Genomic DNA, 17691 nt, shown 5'->3' on the forward strand with positions numbered 1-17691 from the left:
GACAGAGCAGAAGGTGAGTGGGATTCAGTGGCAATTGGCATGGATTGTTCAGCAGATTCTCCAAATTAGTTCTTTAATGGAATAGGTCTCTTTCATCCACATCCCCCAGGAATGGAATAAAGTTGCTGATTGTTTGGCCAAGTGGGCCTTGGAGCATGGTAGTGATTGGAAAGTTGAAGGTTGGGAGCATCTCTCCGAAGATTATTGTCAAGACTTGCAGAAGATTTTTACTGAGGACATGGTTGGGTATGAAGTTGGATGATCTGGGGATGGGTTGGTGGTTCTTTCCTGGAGCTTTGGGGCTCTGGGTCTCTATGTAATTCTTGTATCTGATTTTCAAATAAAGTTTTTACCCCTTTTATTCAAAAAAAAATGTAGCTAGGTGACCTTGTCCTGAAGTCATCAAATGCAGATATCAAAAACAGCATCGGGGCACAGAATTAACACTCTTTCAGGACAACAGCATAATTCAAATTTAAAATGGCCAGAGCATAACTCTCTTTCAGGACAACAGCATGTTCTATGGCAATACAAATGTTAAACCTCTGCTTTCGAGGATTGACAGTAATAATAAATTCAAATGAAAAATAAATGCCTCACACAAAAGCTTGGTGTGGCCTTTTGGTGTGACTGTGGATTTACTATTACAAGTAAAATGGCTGGTGTTCAATTCATATGCAGAACAATAGCATGTCCAACGCCAATAAAAATGTTAAATCCCGGATTTCAACCTCAATACGGCATTTTTGGTGTGGATTTACTTGTGCAGTCACATTTGAAAGTCACAAGAGCGGTATTCAATCCCCTCTCAAGGCACTAATATGTTCTAAATTGTAGTGCCAATACAAATTTGCAATCAAAGCTAACAATAATAAACAATTCACATGAACATCAACGCCTTGCACAAAAAACCTCGGTGTGGCTTTCCAGTGTAGATTTCTGATCACGGATTAAAAATGACCCATGTGGACAGAGAACAATCAATTGCAGTTGCCGAAAATGCCTAAACATAGACACAACATCGAAATCCATTCCGTGCACCAGCATTATTCAACTCCCTGGATCTTTCGAATTTAAATACGCCACTAAACATATAAAATAACAGAAACAGATAAACCCTTACCTGTTTTTATTTCTACTGAAATCCAATTAATAATGTAATTGCCCGAATCTTCAGTCAATTCCTAGTCATCAAATACATATAGACCTGCTCATTATTTGTGTCTATTTTTTAATCTATACTGCTTCTATTCTAATGAATTATAACTAGACTTATACTAGCAATGTCTTTGAACCGGTTAAATTTAGAATTTGAAAAAAGGAAGAAAAAGAGAGAAATGCTAACCCTATGAATTGTGTAAAGTGTACGCTGAAAATTACTCACCTGCAATGTGAAGAATTTAACATACTGCACAGTATAAAGACCAAAACGGCCGGGAATGTCAGAGGCATGATGTCAAATTCGTCTGTCTGTTTCAAAGGTTTCAAATTAGGTTTTCCCAGATTTTATAATTGTAAATTTTCAATTGCTTTTTTTCCTTACCTTCTGTCAAAAGTTTTAACAAACAAAAATTAAAATGGATTTTATATTTTTATCAAGCGATTAAAAAAATATACATTTTAATACAATTTAAAAAAATTAAGCTAATTCAAATTTTAAGAATTTAAAAAAATAAAAAAATAAAAAATTTAAATTAAATTAAATTAAAGTAAATAACTAAAATATTGGTCACTTAAGTTCAAGTTGAAACATCAAGACTTTAAATTTGTTGATTTCATAGTTTGATACATTAAGAGAAATATTATAATTTTATTTTTGATATGAAATTAGAAAAAAAAAAGTTAATTAAAATTTTAAAATTATTTAAAAATTAAAAAAATGTTTAAAAAATATTTTAATTCAAATTAAATTGAAGTAAAATAACTAACTTAAATTAAATCAAATAATTAAATAAAAAATAAGTTAAATAACTAATTTTTTTTGAAAACATGCATTTTCACTCATTTCTTTCAGTTTAATTTTTAGTTCTATTTGAATATGGATCTATTTATTTAACAAAGATCAAGGTATGTGTTTGGGTGAGAATAGAGGTGATTTTGATTTTAAATTTACAAATAAGAATGTAGCTTCTTTAGAAAGGATTATTACACTTACTATATTTTTCAAATTGTTGGAGGATAATGTTTTTATGACTTGGTGGTCTTTATTAATACCATGCTCTTTGAGAAAAGACTAGTGAGTATTTAAGGGTGAAGCAATTAGAATGCTAATTGTAAATGAATAATAAAAATAAAATCTCAGACTCGTCATACATTGCAATTGGTAATATAATTTACTAGAATCTTCAAATATCAAAAATCATTGAGCATATACATTAGGTAGTTTTTCAGTATACTATTCAATTAATAGAAATTGCTTAAAAATAGCACAAAAATAGATTATTGGCTGATTTTTTTTAACTTAAAAAATTATACTATTTAATTTGATTGGGACATGCATAAAGATATTATATTTAATTTTATATTTAATGGCTAACCTTAAGTTAGTTGGTCATTTTTATTTTTTGGGTGGTTTGCCCCATGTTTGTTGTTTTTGTCCCTAGTGAGATGATGTTTGATGTGGTTGCTAATGGTTTAAAACCTTAGTGTTGTTTGTTCTTTATTGTTGTCTTTGCAACTTCTAGATGAAATTTAATTAATGTGTTACATCATTAGGTTAGGGTTAGGGCTAGTATTAATATTATAGAATAAAGTTTGGGATCAAGTTGACAATTAGTATTAAGGTTAAACTAGGGTTAGTTCAAGGTTAATAAGATTAAAATTAGAATAAAGGTTGTCATTACAATTAGGGCTAGTGTTGAGTTAAGGTTATGTTAAGGCTAGGATTAAATAGGATTAGGTATCCATTAGGATCATGGAACAAATCTCTTTGAGTTGGGGTTAGGAGTAGGGTTAAATTATGATTATTGTTAGGGTTATATTATGAATAAAGTTTCAATAGCATTAGGATTAATATTAGATTGGGGTTAAGGTTAAGGTCAAAATTCAATTAGGAATAGGGTTAATGCTAGATTAGGGTTAAATTAAGGGAAAATAATTCAGTTACAATTCGAGTCGAATCGGGGTTATGGCTAGGGTTTAATTGGGGTTATAGTTAAAATTAGGGTTTGAGTTAAATTGAGGTTAGGATTAATGTTAGGCTATGGTTTAGATAAGGTTGACATTAGGATTCAACTAGGATTAGATTCAATGTTAGAGTAGGGTTAAAGTTAGGGTTACAATTAGAATTAGAGATAGGGTTAGGATAAAATTAGGGTGAGGTTTCAATAAGGGTTATGCGTAAGATTAAGGTTAGTTTTCAACTGGAGTTGTGGCTTAATAAGTGTTAAAGTTAAGAATTCATTTAAATTAGGATTAGCATTCAATTAATGTTATCAATAGAGTTTAATTATTGGTAGGGTTTAATTAGTGTAAGAGAGGATTATGAGTCAATTAAGTTAGCATTTAAGTTAAGGTTCAAATAGGGTTAATGTTATAGTTTAATTAGGGTTAAGGTTAGATTCAAAATTAGAAATAAGAGTTTCAAATAGGGTTAGGGTTTAATTAGGGTTTAAAGAGAAATATTCAAGTTAGGGTCAGAATTAAAATAAAGTTAGGGTTAAGGCTTAATTATGATTATGGTTTGAATATTAATAGAGTCAATATTAGATTAGTAAAGTTAGGGTTAGGATACTGTTAGATTAGGGTTTAATAAGAGTTAGGGCTAGGGTTTAATTAGGGTTAGGGTAAAATTATGGTTAGGGTTTAAATAGGGTGAAGATTAGAGATAAATTATTGTTAGGGTTAATGTTAGATTAGGTTTTAAATAGGGTTAGCATTAGGGGTCAATTAAGGTTAGATTTAATGTTAAATTAGGGTTGAAGTTAGGTTTAGAATTGGAATTAAAGATAGGATTAGAGTTAAAGATGAATTAGCACTGGGATTAATGTTACATTAGGGTTTAAATAAGGTTAGTGTCTAGATTCAATTGGGATTAGATTTAATATTAGATAAGGGTTGAGGTCAAGTTTAGAGTTAGAATTAGAGATACGATTAGGGTTAGATTTCAATAAGGATTAACTTTACAACATTCTTTTTTTTAGAAAAAATAAATATTCACATATATTAAATGTTAGGGGCTTAGTTGCCCCTAACAAAAGACGCTTGGTCAAAAGGACCATGACCAAGCTTGCGGCTGATATTTTTTTGCTGCAAGAAACTAAGCTAAATTTAGAGAAAGCTTTGGAATTTAAAAAAATTTGCTATTACTGGGATGGTATGTTTCAGGAGGCACGAGGCTCGGCAGGGGGACTTGGGATAATGTGGAACCTGTCACGCATCAAGGTATGTATTATCGCTTCCCATGAGTTTTGGATGGCATGTTCTGTTAGATGTAACAAGTCAAATCTGTGCTTCCCAATGTTCAACATCTATGGACCAACCAAAACAGAAGACAAGCGTAAGGTGTGGTGTGAGGTGTCGGAACTGGTTCTTAGATTGGATTTTGGGAAAGTTGTCATGGCAGGGGATTTCAATGCAATTCTTTGTCTAGAGGATAAAAGGGGTGGTTTAAGGAAGCCTTCTAAGGTGGCGAAAGACTTTAGGGATTTTGTTACCAATTGTAAAGTGGTTGATATCATCCCCAAGAATGGGTCCTTTACTTGGAATGACAGAAGGCGAGATTTTGCGAATATTGTTGAAAGACTGGACAGGTTCTTTGTAGGGGAATGGTGGTTGTTAATTCACCATTCCATCTATTCTGCTATTGAACCCCAAAGTGGGTCGGATCATTATCCTATATCACTAAACATAGGACAAGACACTGAGCAGCATAAGAATTATTTCAAATTTCTTAGTATGTGGTGGCTGGACCCGGCACTTGTCAGTCATATTAAAAGCTGGTGGATTGAAAGTAATGTTTTCTCTGGTTCCCCTAGTTTTAAATTCACCAAAAGGTTACAATTCGTCAAAAGGAGATTAAAGGAATGGAACCGAACCTCCTTCAAAAACGTCTTCGCAAAAAAATCTAGGATTGAAGAAGAATTAGAAGTAGTCAACTCATTAGTAATGGCCCGTGGAATGACAAATGTGGAATTCGAAGCTAAAAAATTCCTTAAGAATCAGTATTCTGAGATTCTACGGAGAGAAGAATTGTACTGGAGGGACAAGGCGAGGGAGCATTGGGTAGCTGAGGGTGATATGAACACCAAATTTTTCCATGCCTCTGTAAAGGCAAGAAAATGCGCCAATAGAATTTGTTCGATCCAAGACATGAATAACTCCTGGGTCCATACTCCTAAAGAAATAGAACAAGTAGCTCTAGATTACTTCATGAGGCTATTGGGAGACGGTAGGGCGGTTGAGTCCACCTCTTTCCCAACTTTAGACGATATTATACACCCGATTTTATCTGATGAGGATGGAAAGATGTTGATGGCCCCTTTTACCTTAGATGAGGTTAAATCAGCCACCTTTGCGTTACACCCGAACAAGGTGCTTGGTCCGAATGGTTTAAACGCTGAGTTCTTTCAAAGATGTTGGAACTTTATGGGAGTTGATATATGGAGGGTGGTCGAAGACTTCAGGAAGGGTAGAAAATTTGTCAAAGAGATAAATCATACCCTGATATACCTTATTCCAAAAAAAGCGGAGTGCGCTACTATGAAGGATTTTCGACCGATATCTCTATGCAACACTCTGTACAAGATCATATCCAAAGCTATGGCAGAGAGACTTAAATCTTTGCTCCCAAAGCTGATTTCGGAACATCAGAATGGTTTTACCCTAGGAAGGGAGATAGCCAACAGTATCATCCTAGTTTCAGAGGTCATTCACACCATGCATAAAGAAAAGATGGGAGGAATGGCAGTTAAGTTGGACGTGGAAAAAGCATATGACCAGGTTGTATGGAAGTTTCGTCTATGTGTACTTGAAAAATTTGGTTTTCCCCCCCAATGGATCGCTTGCATTAAGTTTTGTATCTCTTTGGTCAACTTCTCTCTGTTGGTTAATGGGAATGTTTATGGTTTTTTTCCTGCCACTAACGGCCTGAGACAAGGTGACCCCCCCTCCCCTTCAATTTTCATCATTATGGCAAAAGTTTTAGGAAGATTAATTCAGAAAAAACACTCGCAAGGGATATGGAAAGGCGTCTATATCCATGAACAACTAACTGCCATCACACATTCTCAATTTGCAGACGACGCGGTGGTTTTGGGGGAGGCTACTGTGGCGGAAGCTAGATGCGTACTGGAAACTTTAAGCCAGTATTCAGAACTTTCGGGCCAAGTAATGAACAGGGATAAGTCACAACTTTTTTTCTTTAACACCTACAGACAAACGCAAACAAGAATCTCGAGTATCCTGGGGATCAAAATAGAGGAACTTCCTATGAAATATTTGGGCATTAAAATCGACAAGGGATGTCGTCAAACTCACATGTGGGAGGATGTGAAACAATCCTATGTGGCCAAATCACCACAATGGAAGAATAGATGGTTATCACAGGTTGGGCGTCTCACAATGATTCGATCAGTTCTGTCAGCTATTCCAATCTATAGCATGTCATGCTTTAGAATGCCACAGGCGATCGGGAAGAACTTAGATAACATGTTGAGAAAATTTGTGTGGGAAGGGGCTAAAGATGCTAGCAGAATTCCCCTCATCAACTGGGAAATGATGTGTTATAATAAAGAATCGGGGGGGCTGGATTAAGGAAAATGGATCTCCAAAACATTGCCCTTGGTGCAAAACTCTCCTGGAAGATGTATCGAGAACCCCAAAAACTCTGGTGTAAAATCTTTCAAAAGAAGTATCTTGACACGGATCAGCCGGATAGAATCCTTACAGAGGCAAATGTTGACAAAGGCTCTACCTCTTGGAATTTTCTATGGGATTGTAGATCTGTGATAACTGACCACATCTCTTGGCATATTGGGTGAGGGAACAGAGCAAAATTCTGGGAGGATTCATGGGAGGGAGAACTAGCGTTAAACGAATTATTTGTGGATCAGGATTGGATCAATTTAATAAAAGACAGGTACAGTTCTTATGTTGAGGACTATTTTGACACTGACCCCTCTAATAGTAATATCAGAAATTGGAAACAGGTGGACATTGGATGTCAGGTACTTTGCAATCAGCTAAGATCCATACTTATCAGAATAAATATTCATGTGTCCAACGAAGATGATAGTATCTTCTGGTGTGGTTCGAAGTCAAGTGAATATTGTGTGAAATTGGGATATAAGGTCCAAAGGGCAATAGGCCCGTATACTGATTGGCCATCTAAACTATGCTGGCACAATAGACTTCTCCCCAAAGCTGGCACTTTTCTATGGATCGCTCTTCATAACAGAATCCTCACAGGGGAAAGGCTCAAAATCATAGGCATTTTTGGCCCAAGCATATGTGTCATATGTATGAATGCGGAAGAGTCGGTTGATCATCTACTTTATACTTGCCCAATGGCAGAGGCCTGTTGGAACTGGTTTTTAGAGAAAATAAACTACACTACCGTTAGGAATTTGAAACTAAAGGATTTCCTTGCCTCATGGCCTTCGAATAGATCTTCTATGTGGAGTGACATTTGGACTACAGGCCCATCAATGATAGCTTGGCATTTATGGAAGGAAAGGAATAGGAGAATTTTTAAAGATAAATGCCTTCTAGTGGACAGACTCATCGACTGTATCAAAGTGTCCATAGAAGAAATGATCAATGGGAAGCAGAGAAAGCAGATCCAACACTATAATGAATGGGACAAAAGTATGGAGAAAAATTGGCTCCTGGTCACCTCTACTCAGTTGCCAAAGCTATCGGTCAAGAAAGGTAATAGAAAATATATCAGATGGAAGGCACCCCCCGTGGGATGGCTGAAGTTGAATTTTGATGGTGCATGTCGTGGTAATCTCGGGGTTTCTGGATTTGGGGATGTTATTCGTAATAGTGAAGGTAAGTTATTATCGGGCAGTTATGGGGCCTTGGGGGTGGCCACGAATAATGAAGCAGAAATTCGGGCCCTCTTAGAAGGCCTTAAACTATGCATTACCAATAAAATGACCAAGATAGTCATTGAAGGGGACTCCTTAGTTATTATTCAAGGTATTATCAAAAGGGGATTCCAGAGTAGGAACCTAAACAAATGGGTCTCGTGCATATCTTGACTTCTTAATGATATCGACCATTATGAAATTACTCACACATATAGAGAGGGCAACCAGGTGGCGGACTGTGTTGCCAATTTGGGCACTGACATCCCTCATGGTACTGTCACTTTTGATATACACTCAGTCTCAGAACCAATCCGGGATCTAATCAAAGCAGATCACGCTCAGTAATATTTCTCCGACGGTTTCAGTTTTGGCGGCGGGATAGGACACTATTGGTATTCAGGGTCTGTTTTCGATCATTGCACCCTAAGGGCTGTGGGAGATACAACCAAGTGGTCTGAAAACATAATAGATCTGTAAACAACTCTAACACTTTATGATCTCTTGGTCTCTTGATAGATTCTACAATCCTCATTGAGGGGAGTGCGGTCTAGAGGAAGCTTCTAGATTGGGATGTTTACTACTATTTAAGTGGTCGCTCTCTGTATGCTTCCACATCTGAATTGTCTTTTCTGAGTAGGAACTGTGGAAATATGGCCTTCTTTGGAAGCATCTCGTGTGTTAACTGTGAGGAGGACCTGAGGGGGCAGCTGCAGAATTTGTTTTTCACAGTGGATGCAGCCTATGACGCCATGGAGGGATTGATTGGTGTGGCCCTCAATCACCAAAGGCACTGGTGCGACTCAAAGGTCCTTGAAGCCATGTTAATCCCGGTAGTGGATGTACTGGAGTCAAGTGAAATAATGGTTGGGCTTCTCGGCGGGTTTGTTAAACCTTTGTTGGTGGATGCAATGGCTAACTGTATTCTAAGTTTACCATCTGATCAAAGATTAAGCATCCTAAAATTTTATTTCCAGATGGAAAACTACCTGCCATCGGACAGCTCGAAAGAGGGGTCGTCGGAGGGGGATGGGGAGGAGTCGGACAACGACAGGCACAACCATGCTATGCAAAAATATCTGGCGAAGATGGAAGAGCGAGAAAAAATGAGAATCTTCAGCGAGAATGCATGGGAGGTGTTTCGCTGCGCAGTTTTGAACGCAAACTTGGAACCCTTCAGGAGAGTTACCCGTTCAGAGGAGTGGTGGTTGTCTGACCAATCGACCAACAATGTCATCCATGTTGGTGAATGTACTTCTGTTATTCTACAAGCCCTGCATGGCAATTAGTAGTAGATAGGCTTACAAGGAATGGAATATGCCATTTTTAACTCGGCATTTTATGTAATCTTTTTAAATATTAAAATAGGGCACTATCCCCATACTTGATAGCACTTACCCAAAAAAAATAAAAAATAATAATTATATTATTATAAATCAAATTAAAAATATTTATATTTTGAATTTTCTCCAAGTAGTCTAAAGCATTTATTGAACCATTTCACGTCAATCTCATTATAATAAACTCTTTACTATTATTTACGAATATTAAATATTTTCAAATTTGATATCTTTCATTGTGCTTTACTTAGATTTTTTAAAATATAGGTGTGTTAGTTTAAACTCAATTTTCAACACTCACATATGGATGTCAAAACGTTCGTAAATAAAAACTAAAAGCATTTAATTTAACATGCTTGTGAGTGTCAATGAAATTAAGTTAAACAACTAAAATTAAATTAAATAATTTAAATTAAGTGTAGGTCATTTAAACTCAATTTCATAATAAAATTTAAGAATTAAAAAATTATAGAAAATGACTTCTTTTTTATAGGTAAAAGCTATAATATCATATTAATAATAATGAAAAATTACATTATCTTTTACAAAATTGTGTCGCAAATCCCATTCACCAAGAGCAACACTAGTTCTATAGTATCTATCACAACCATGCATCCATTCTATTCTAGCATACTATACAAACTTTATATATAATCACATATATACATGCCTTACTAAACTACTCATAGCTTTAGGAATTAGATCTGTCCATGGCAAAACATTATAAAGTTCCACTACTAAAACCACCCATTTATCCACAAAGACATTCAAAAGACCTCTTATTGGATATGGGATTCACCCTTAGGCATTCCCCTGTTGACCTAATAGTCTTCCTTTTCTAAAACGTTGCTTTTTCTTACTCTTCTTTGGAGCATCACCTTCCTAATCCTGCAGTTCCACCTCTCTGTTCCTCAAGTATTTTTTGATATTTCTCCATCCATTAAGAGCTTTAGCTTCATGATCATCAACAACACCCCACACAAAAAAGGTCCTTAGAGGTGGCTCGACTTCTGCAACATGAATCCACTCCTTGCTCTTCATGATGAAGCCCTCACCAAGCTAATCCATGGCTAGGAAGGTGCTCAACCCTTCCTTCCACCCCTCTTTGATGCACTCCCTCATAACCCATTTGGCATCCTCCATAAGCCAAGTTCCAGACACCATGCATGAAATATTGAAGCAACATTTATGTTTGTGTGAAATTTAAAAGTTGACTTCATATATGCCTCCCCCAAAAACACATTCACCATTCTCGAGAATTTTCGGTCTTCCATTTTAAAAATGTGGCACATCCTCTCCTCAGCAATTACTCCTTTGAAGGCGCTTTTCTATTTGGCCACTCCGAGAGAGAAGTTGGCTTCTATTTTTTATCCTTTCAACTCGCTACCCTATTCTAGTTTCTTTTTTTTTTGTCTCAAATATATGCGTTTCTAATAAATATAACTCCCACTTTCTCATGCTCCTTTCACAATGTTGTGTTTGGTCAACAATCTCAAGTGGGAAGCTCGAGGGTATGTGGTTTGATGACATCCTCGACCTGCAAACACATGAGATGATCAAAATACCCACCCGTCTCTACTTACCTCCATCCCATCAATTGTACTTTCTTCCTCATCTTTGATTTCAAATGGAATTAAGCTTACATCTTCCCTCTATTCTATTTGGTTGTTATAATTTAAACATCCCCAATTCGATGCTCTATCTGCTATCATGTTCCCTTCCCTTCTTACATGTGAAATTTTAAAAATTTGAAAGCTTTTTAATTGTTCTATTTTTTTTAAATAAAGGGGTAAAAACTTTATTGCAAATCAGAATCAAAAATTATAAAAGAGAACCAGAGTCTCAAAGCCCTAGGAGGGAACCACAAGCCCAACCCAAGATCAGTAAAAATCTTAGGCAGGTGTTGACAGTAATCCAAGGAGAGTTTCTCCCAACCATCAACTTTCCTATCATCATCATGTTCTGAGGCCCACTTAGGCAAACAATCAGCTTCTCTATTCCATTCACGAGGAATGTGGATGAACGACACCTTCTCCATCATAGAACTAATTTGAAGAATCTGGTGAACGATCCCTGCCAACTGCCAATGAATCCCACTCACCTTCTATACAATCATCAGATTAACAATTATTTGCGAATGTGATTCGCAGATAACCTTCTGCCACCCCAGCTCCAAGGCACGCTCCAGGGAATAGAAAATTGCTAATCCCTCCATAAAGTTATTAGATTGCCGCTCTTTATGCACCAAGAAGAAGAACACCACCTCCCCCCTACTATCCCTACCAACACTGCCAATCCTAGCAGGGCCCAAATTACCCTTAGAGGAGCCATCAGTGTTAATCTTGATGGACTCATCCTGAGAGGACATCCACCTTCCCACCCTTTGAACCTTCTTCATAGCTCGTCTACCTCTCCTGACACAAGCTGAGGCGGGAGGCATCTCCTACAGACCCAACCTACTCACAATATCAGCCTCACCTCTATCTAGAGGAAAATTCACCTCACATTTAGCTTCCACCATCTCTCGAATCATACCAATGATTCTATTCCACACTTGTTGAACTAACAATATGACCTGCCTAAAGATCCTTCTATTCCTCTCTAGACAGATCTGCCACAGTATGAAAATGGGCCCAATAAACTAGACAGTTTGGAGAAAAGAGGACAAAATAGGAGGCCTGTCCAAATTGCTCCAAAACTCCACCAAAGAATCCAAGTGAACACAAGGATGCTTCCACACCCCCCACTAGTAATGTAAAATTAGCAGCGAGAAAGGGCATCTGAAGAACAGGTGTGAGGAATCCTCCTCCCCATTACCACATAAAACATAGATGGAAGGCCCAAGGAATCCCCGCTTGCGAAGATTGTCCCAAGTTAGACATCTATTCAAAGCCAAAGTCTAAGCGAAACAGTTACACTTCGCCCAGGAAAAATTATTCCACACATGTTTCCACCAAAGCACCTCCCTCCCCTCCAATCTTTGGGACAACAGCTCCTGGTACCCACTAGCCACTGTGAATATGCCCTTGGGATTCAAGGACCAAGCAAGTCTATCCCTACCCTAAAGGGAGCTACAATGTCTACTTGCCAAAATGCCATACAACTCAACACACTCTTTATCCATACCAGCAATCGACCATTCATTAGGAGCCTTCCACTGCTCCAACTCTGAATGCCCACACCTATAAACAGCCTTAAAGTCACTCACCCTAGACCACCCTACCTCCAAGAACCTATGACAAAGATTCCCAAGGTTGGGAAACTGATCCAAGATGGGAGGATATCCATCCCAAGAGTCGAACCAGAAAAGCACCTCTTCCCCCCTCTTACATATCCAAACAAGTCCTTCCTTTATAAGAGAAGCCCCTTTCTTGAGAGTACTCCAAATCGATGACCCTTTTCCCTCAAGCAGATATTTTGGGATTTCCTCCTTCGGGATCCTCTGCATATATTTGCAGGCCAAAATCCTAGCCTGCCCTTGGTCCTGTTCAACACACCACCTCCAATACAATTTAGTCGTCAAAGCCTCCCCAAATAAAATAGATTGCCTTAAACCAAGCCCACCCGACTGCTTCGGGCTACACACCAAGTCCCAATTGATAAGACACCATTTGTAGGAGGACCGGTTGCCTGCCCATAAGAATTGCCTTGCCAGAGAATCCAATCCCTTCAAGAACCACTTAGGGGCCACTTGGAGCATACACAAATAAATCAGAAGAGCCTGAACCACCAACTGGATCAGTTGAACCCTCCCAGCAAAGGATAACCATTTGTGTGTCCAATGCTCAACCTTCAAGTGAAATTTGTCCAAGATACCCTGCCACGAATCCCTGGGAGGATTACCAATAGAAATAGGAATACCTAGGTAAGTCAAGGGAAGAGAACCGACGTGGAGTCTCAGGATATGAGAAATCATCCTCTGAATAGATCCAGGTGTGTTGAAGAAGAGAATGGAAGATTTATCCTCATTGATCAATTGGCCTAAAGCGACAAGATAAACATCCAAAACTTTACGCAAATTCAAAGCTTTTCTAATCCGAGCTAATCCCATCAGGGTCGTGTCATCGACAAACTACAAATGGGACTGAGGATGCAAGTCATTTCCCCAACTGCAACCTTGAATAATACCCAGATCCATATTATGCTTAATCAACCTCCCCAGACCCTCAGCCAGAAGAATGAGTAAGTATGGGGAGAGGGGGTCCCCCTGGCGAAGACCCCTAGATGCACCAAACAACTCAATATGATCTCCATTAATTAGCATAGAGAAGGAGGTAGACGTAACACAATTCATTACCCATTGAATTCATTCATCAGCAAAGCCAAAGGCCCTAAGGATCTTCTGGAGAAAGGACAAACGAACTCTATCATAAGCCTTAGCCATATCCATCTTAATAAACATAGCTTTTTCCTTGGAAGTCGTCATAGAATGAATGGTCTCAATAGCAATGACCACACCATCCAGGATTTGGCGCCCTTCCACAAACCCACTCTGCTCCTCTGAGATGACATCCCCAAGCCAGATCTTCAATCTCTCTGCAATCAACTTAGAAATGATTTTATAGATCACATTACAAAGAGAGATAGGGCAAAACAGGCCTAACCGGTCAGCCCCATCACACTTGGGGATTAGTGCAATGAAAGTCACATTCAAAGCACAAAGCATCTGCTTATTCCTCTGGGACTCTTGGACCACCTCCAAAAAGTCCAATTTGATAATATCCCATAAATCTTGAAAGAACTCAACCAGAAACCCATTTGGACTAGGGGCTTTTCCTTTCCTCGTGTATAAAACAATCCTCTCAAGTTCTTCCAACAAAATATGACCCATAAGTTGTTCATTTATCTCCCTAGTAACTAGAGAAGGAATATAAGAAAGAACTTGATTCTCCTCTTCTGATATCCCCTGAATATCCTTGCTAAAGAGGGACCGAAAATACTGTAAAGACTCCCTAGAGATCTCCTGCAAGGATAAACACTGCTCACCTCTATCATTGACCATAACAGGAATAGAATTACCATGTCTTCTTGCTTTCACTGAATTGAAGAAGAACACAGTATTCTTGTCCCCTACTTGAAGCCAATCAATACGAGCTCTCTGTTTCTAATAGATTTCCTCCCTAAGCTCCCATTCCTCTAAAGCCTTGATTGTCCTGTCTTCCTCCCTAAGAAAGGCTTTAGACAAACCATGCTCTCTTATTTCCCTGGTAATGCAATTCAACACGATTTGAGCAACTTTCTTAGCATGAAAAATATTCCCGAAACATTGGCGGTTCCACCGTTTAAGTTGAACCTTAACAAATTGCAGCTGCTTGGCAAAAGTGTACATAGCAGTGCCAAAGGTTGGCCTCCCTTTCTTCCACCACTCCGCAACATGATCCTGCAAAGAAGGATCCCGTAACCACATAAGTTGGATTGTGATTAAAGGAGTGCGAGCGACCCGAGAAGAAGAAGACGCCAACTTTATGGGTCAGTGGTCCAACCCCCTCTAGTCTAGAATCTCCAAACATGTGGACCACCCCCCACCAACCCAAAAATTAGAAACCAGAAAGCGATCCAGCCTCTCCGCAATCCAATAATCCCCTACCCTCCTGTTGTTCCAAGTGAATAGACCATTACTAGGCTTAATGTCAATATGATGCAAACAAGATATACTATCCCGGAGAAGGAAAGAAGAAGGTTCCAAATGCATAACACCACACTTCTTCTCACCCAACTCTAAAATGGCATTGAAATCTCCCACCATAATCCAAGGATGAAAAGGGAACATCCCACACATAAAAGAAATGTGAGACCATAAATTCTGCTTACCTTGAAGATCAGTGGGGGCATAAATGTTAGTAAACAAGATATATTCCCCAGTCTCAAGACTAGAGACAACCCAGGATTAAGAAGATCTGGAAGCAACCCACCAAATAAGATGAATCCTCAAGGGGTTCCAAAGACAGGCCACCCCTCCAGAGGAGCCAACTGCCCCAATACACTAACACTCGCCTCTCTCCAAAGCTTCGACACCACACCCATCATACTTTCCACATAAAGTTTATTTTCTTGCAAAAAAAGGACATCAGGTGAATGACTCCTTATCAACTCCCGAACAACTTTTTGTCTAGGGCCACCGTTCAAGCCCCTCACATTCCATGATAGCACAATCATTTCGGGGGATTGGAAAAGTGAGAATCTAGAGTCTTTACTGACCCTGACTCAACCAAATTTCCCCCCATCAATTTGATCTTATCCAAATCCTTCTTTCTACCAACCTTCGAATTCTTCTCCGATGCTCCTTTCTTAATGTCTTTCTGATGAAGACCCAGGTGTAAGGAAGTCTTATTACTTTTGACCCCAATAGGTTCTAATTTTTGAGCTGTAGGAGAATCCTCCCCCCAACCAACTTCACTTCCGCACTAGAAAGGGGGTCCCAATTGGGCCACTACTGGCTGATCCATCTCCATTTGCTGACTTCCAACCACTTGCAAAGCCTGGGTAGAGTCCCAGGTTCACTTCTCGAAACCAACCCTAATGCACCTTGATCTAAAGGAATTAACCCCAGTTCACTTCCTGATGGCTAAGGTCATCCAAGGCTTCAAATCTGTTAAAGGTATCCTCCTCCTGTCTCTCCTGCAAGGACCTCTTTTATCCTTGATTCCTGTTCTTTGTTTTAACCGAGACAAAATCATCAGCACCCACAACCTCGTCCGACATGACAACTTTTCCTTTATCAGCCCCATCTAGGTTATGGGTTAGCTGCTAAGGTTGTCGCACCACCGGTTTATACCTAGGACACTTGCGTTGTAAATGACCATACTCATGACACAAACGACACCGAAATGGTAAAGTCTCATAATCCAATTGCTAAACCCAAGAATAAGAGCTCGTACACATATCTATATCATCTGGTAAAGGTTTACTAAGATCAATTTCAACATAGATACGAGAAGAATTCATTCCTTTCTCCCCAGGGGTTTGCGTTGAAGATCCAACTGGCTTCCCAAGCAATGAAGCAAAAATCCACAACATATTCTCCCGACAACATTCCACTGGAAAATGTGGTAAACGAACCTACACTGGTACCCTATACGAGAACTCCTCTGAAGGGTTAAACCTCGCATGCTAGGGTTTGATGAACAACCCCACATGGTTTTAAAAATATGGGCCTCCTTAAAAAACCCTATTGTGATCCTCCATGCAATTGAATGTAACCGTGAAGTAGTTGTTTGCCAGCAACATAATCTCCATTTCCCCTTCCGGTGTCCAAGTCCTTTGCACCCAATTTTCCAAAAACTGCAGAGAAAGCCTCATCCCCAAAAACTTACAATATAGCGAGTGTTTTGAAAAGTATTCAACATCTTCAGCTATCTTCTCCGGAGGAATAACCAACCTCGACCTCTCACTGCATCTCGAGAGCCACCAGCACTACCAAACCCCAAATTTGAGGCAAAAAGGTTATTATCAAAAGTCCTGAAACTTTGGGATGGGGATTTTGACCCCACCGCAACACAGAAATCCATGACGGGTGGTGCCTTTGAGGCCTCTCCACCAATACAAGACATTGAACCTCACAAAAAACCCACACCCAAAGAGGAAAAGCAAGGAATCACACCCCTGAAAAGCAACAAAAACCCACCCCTCCCAAGAACCACCAAATGGCAGAGTAGACCACAGCCTCCTTGCCCCACTGGCTAACCACGGGCTCGCAAGAAACCCCGAGCCCCTGCCGCGCGCAACACAACCCCCCACCCGCAGACCATCGCTTCAACACCAACACTCGCCACCCCTAAAGCAACTCCTCCCCTCTTTGCACTAACCTCCACTGCCCTCCTCCCGACACACCAACAAGCAACGACCGCCCACGAGCTAGGGCATCGATGCCCTAGCTCAAAACTCAGTAGACTCCTTCATGCACGACGCCACCCTTTCCTAAAAATCTTTGCAATTGTTCTATTATTATTTTTATCTATTTATTAATTTTCCAATTTTGGACCTTCCCTTATGTAATCATATGATTTGGGAATCACCCTCTAAATGTAGTTTTATTACTGATAACGTCTTGCTAACTTGATTGCTAAAAAAAAAACTAAAAAAAAACTATAAAATATGTTTTAATATAATTTTAGAGTGAAGTAAAAAAAATTAAGACTACTATTTAACAAGCTTTTTATGTAGATGTATTTAAATTTTCTATGCTATTAAATATAAAATCATAATTGTTGATGATAATAGTAAAAACTATATATTTAAGTGCATATTTAAATCCAAAAAAATTAAATTTTAAAAATTATTTATTAACCAAAACAAAAAAAACACAAAAAAAAAATAACTGA

At 38.7% G+C, this 17691-nt stretch overlaps 1 protein-coding gene across 5 annotated transcripts in view; it reads right to left on the reverse strand.

The window, feature by feature from the left end:
• The window catches only part of LOC131027442 (uncharacterized), a 33998-nt gene extending 32459 nt beyond the window's left edge, over positions 1–1539 (reverse strand). For 2 of the 5 annotated variants that reach the window (XM_057957507.2, XM_057957509.2), the window contains exons 1-2: positions 1385–1539; positions 1124–1184 (exon numbers count right to left, since the gene is read on the reverse strand). The gene's annotated coding sequence lies outside the window, so the exon portion shown is untranslated. Of the gene's footprint in view, positions 1–1123; positions 1185–1345 lie in introns of all 5 variants that reach the window. The other 3 variants (XM_057957510.2, XM_057957508.2, XM_057957511.2) reach the window with 3 other exon arrangements.
• Positions 1540–17691: the final 16152 nt, after the last annotated feature.

Source organism: Cryptomeria japonica, chromosome 4, assembly GCF_030272615.1.
Source record: "Cryptomeria japonica chromosome 4, Sugi_1.0, whole genome shotgun sequence".
Taxonomy (NCBI): domain Eukaryota; kingdom Viridiplantae; phylum Streptophyta; class Pinopsida; order Cupressales; family Cupressaceae; genus Cryptomeria; species Cryptomeria japonica.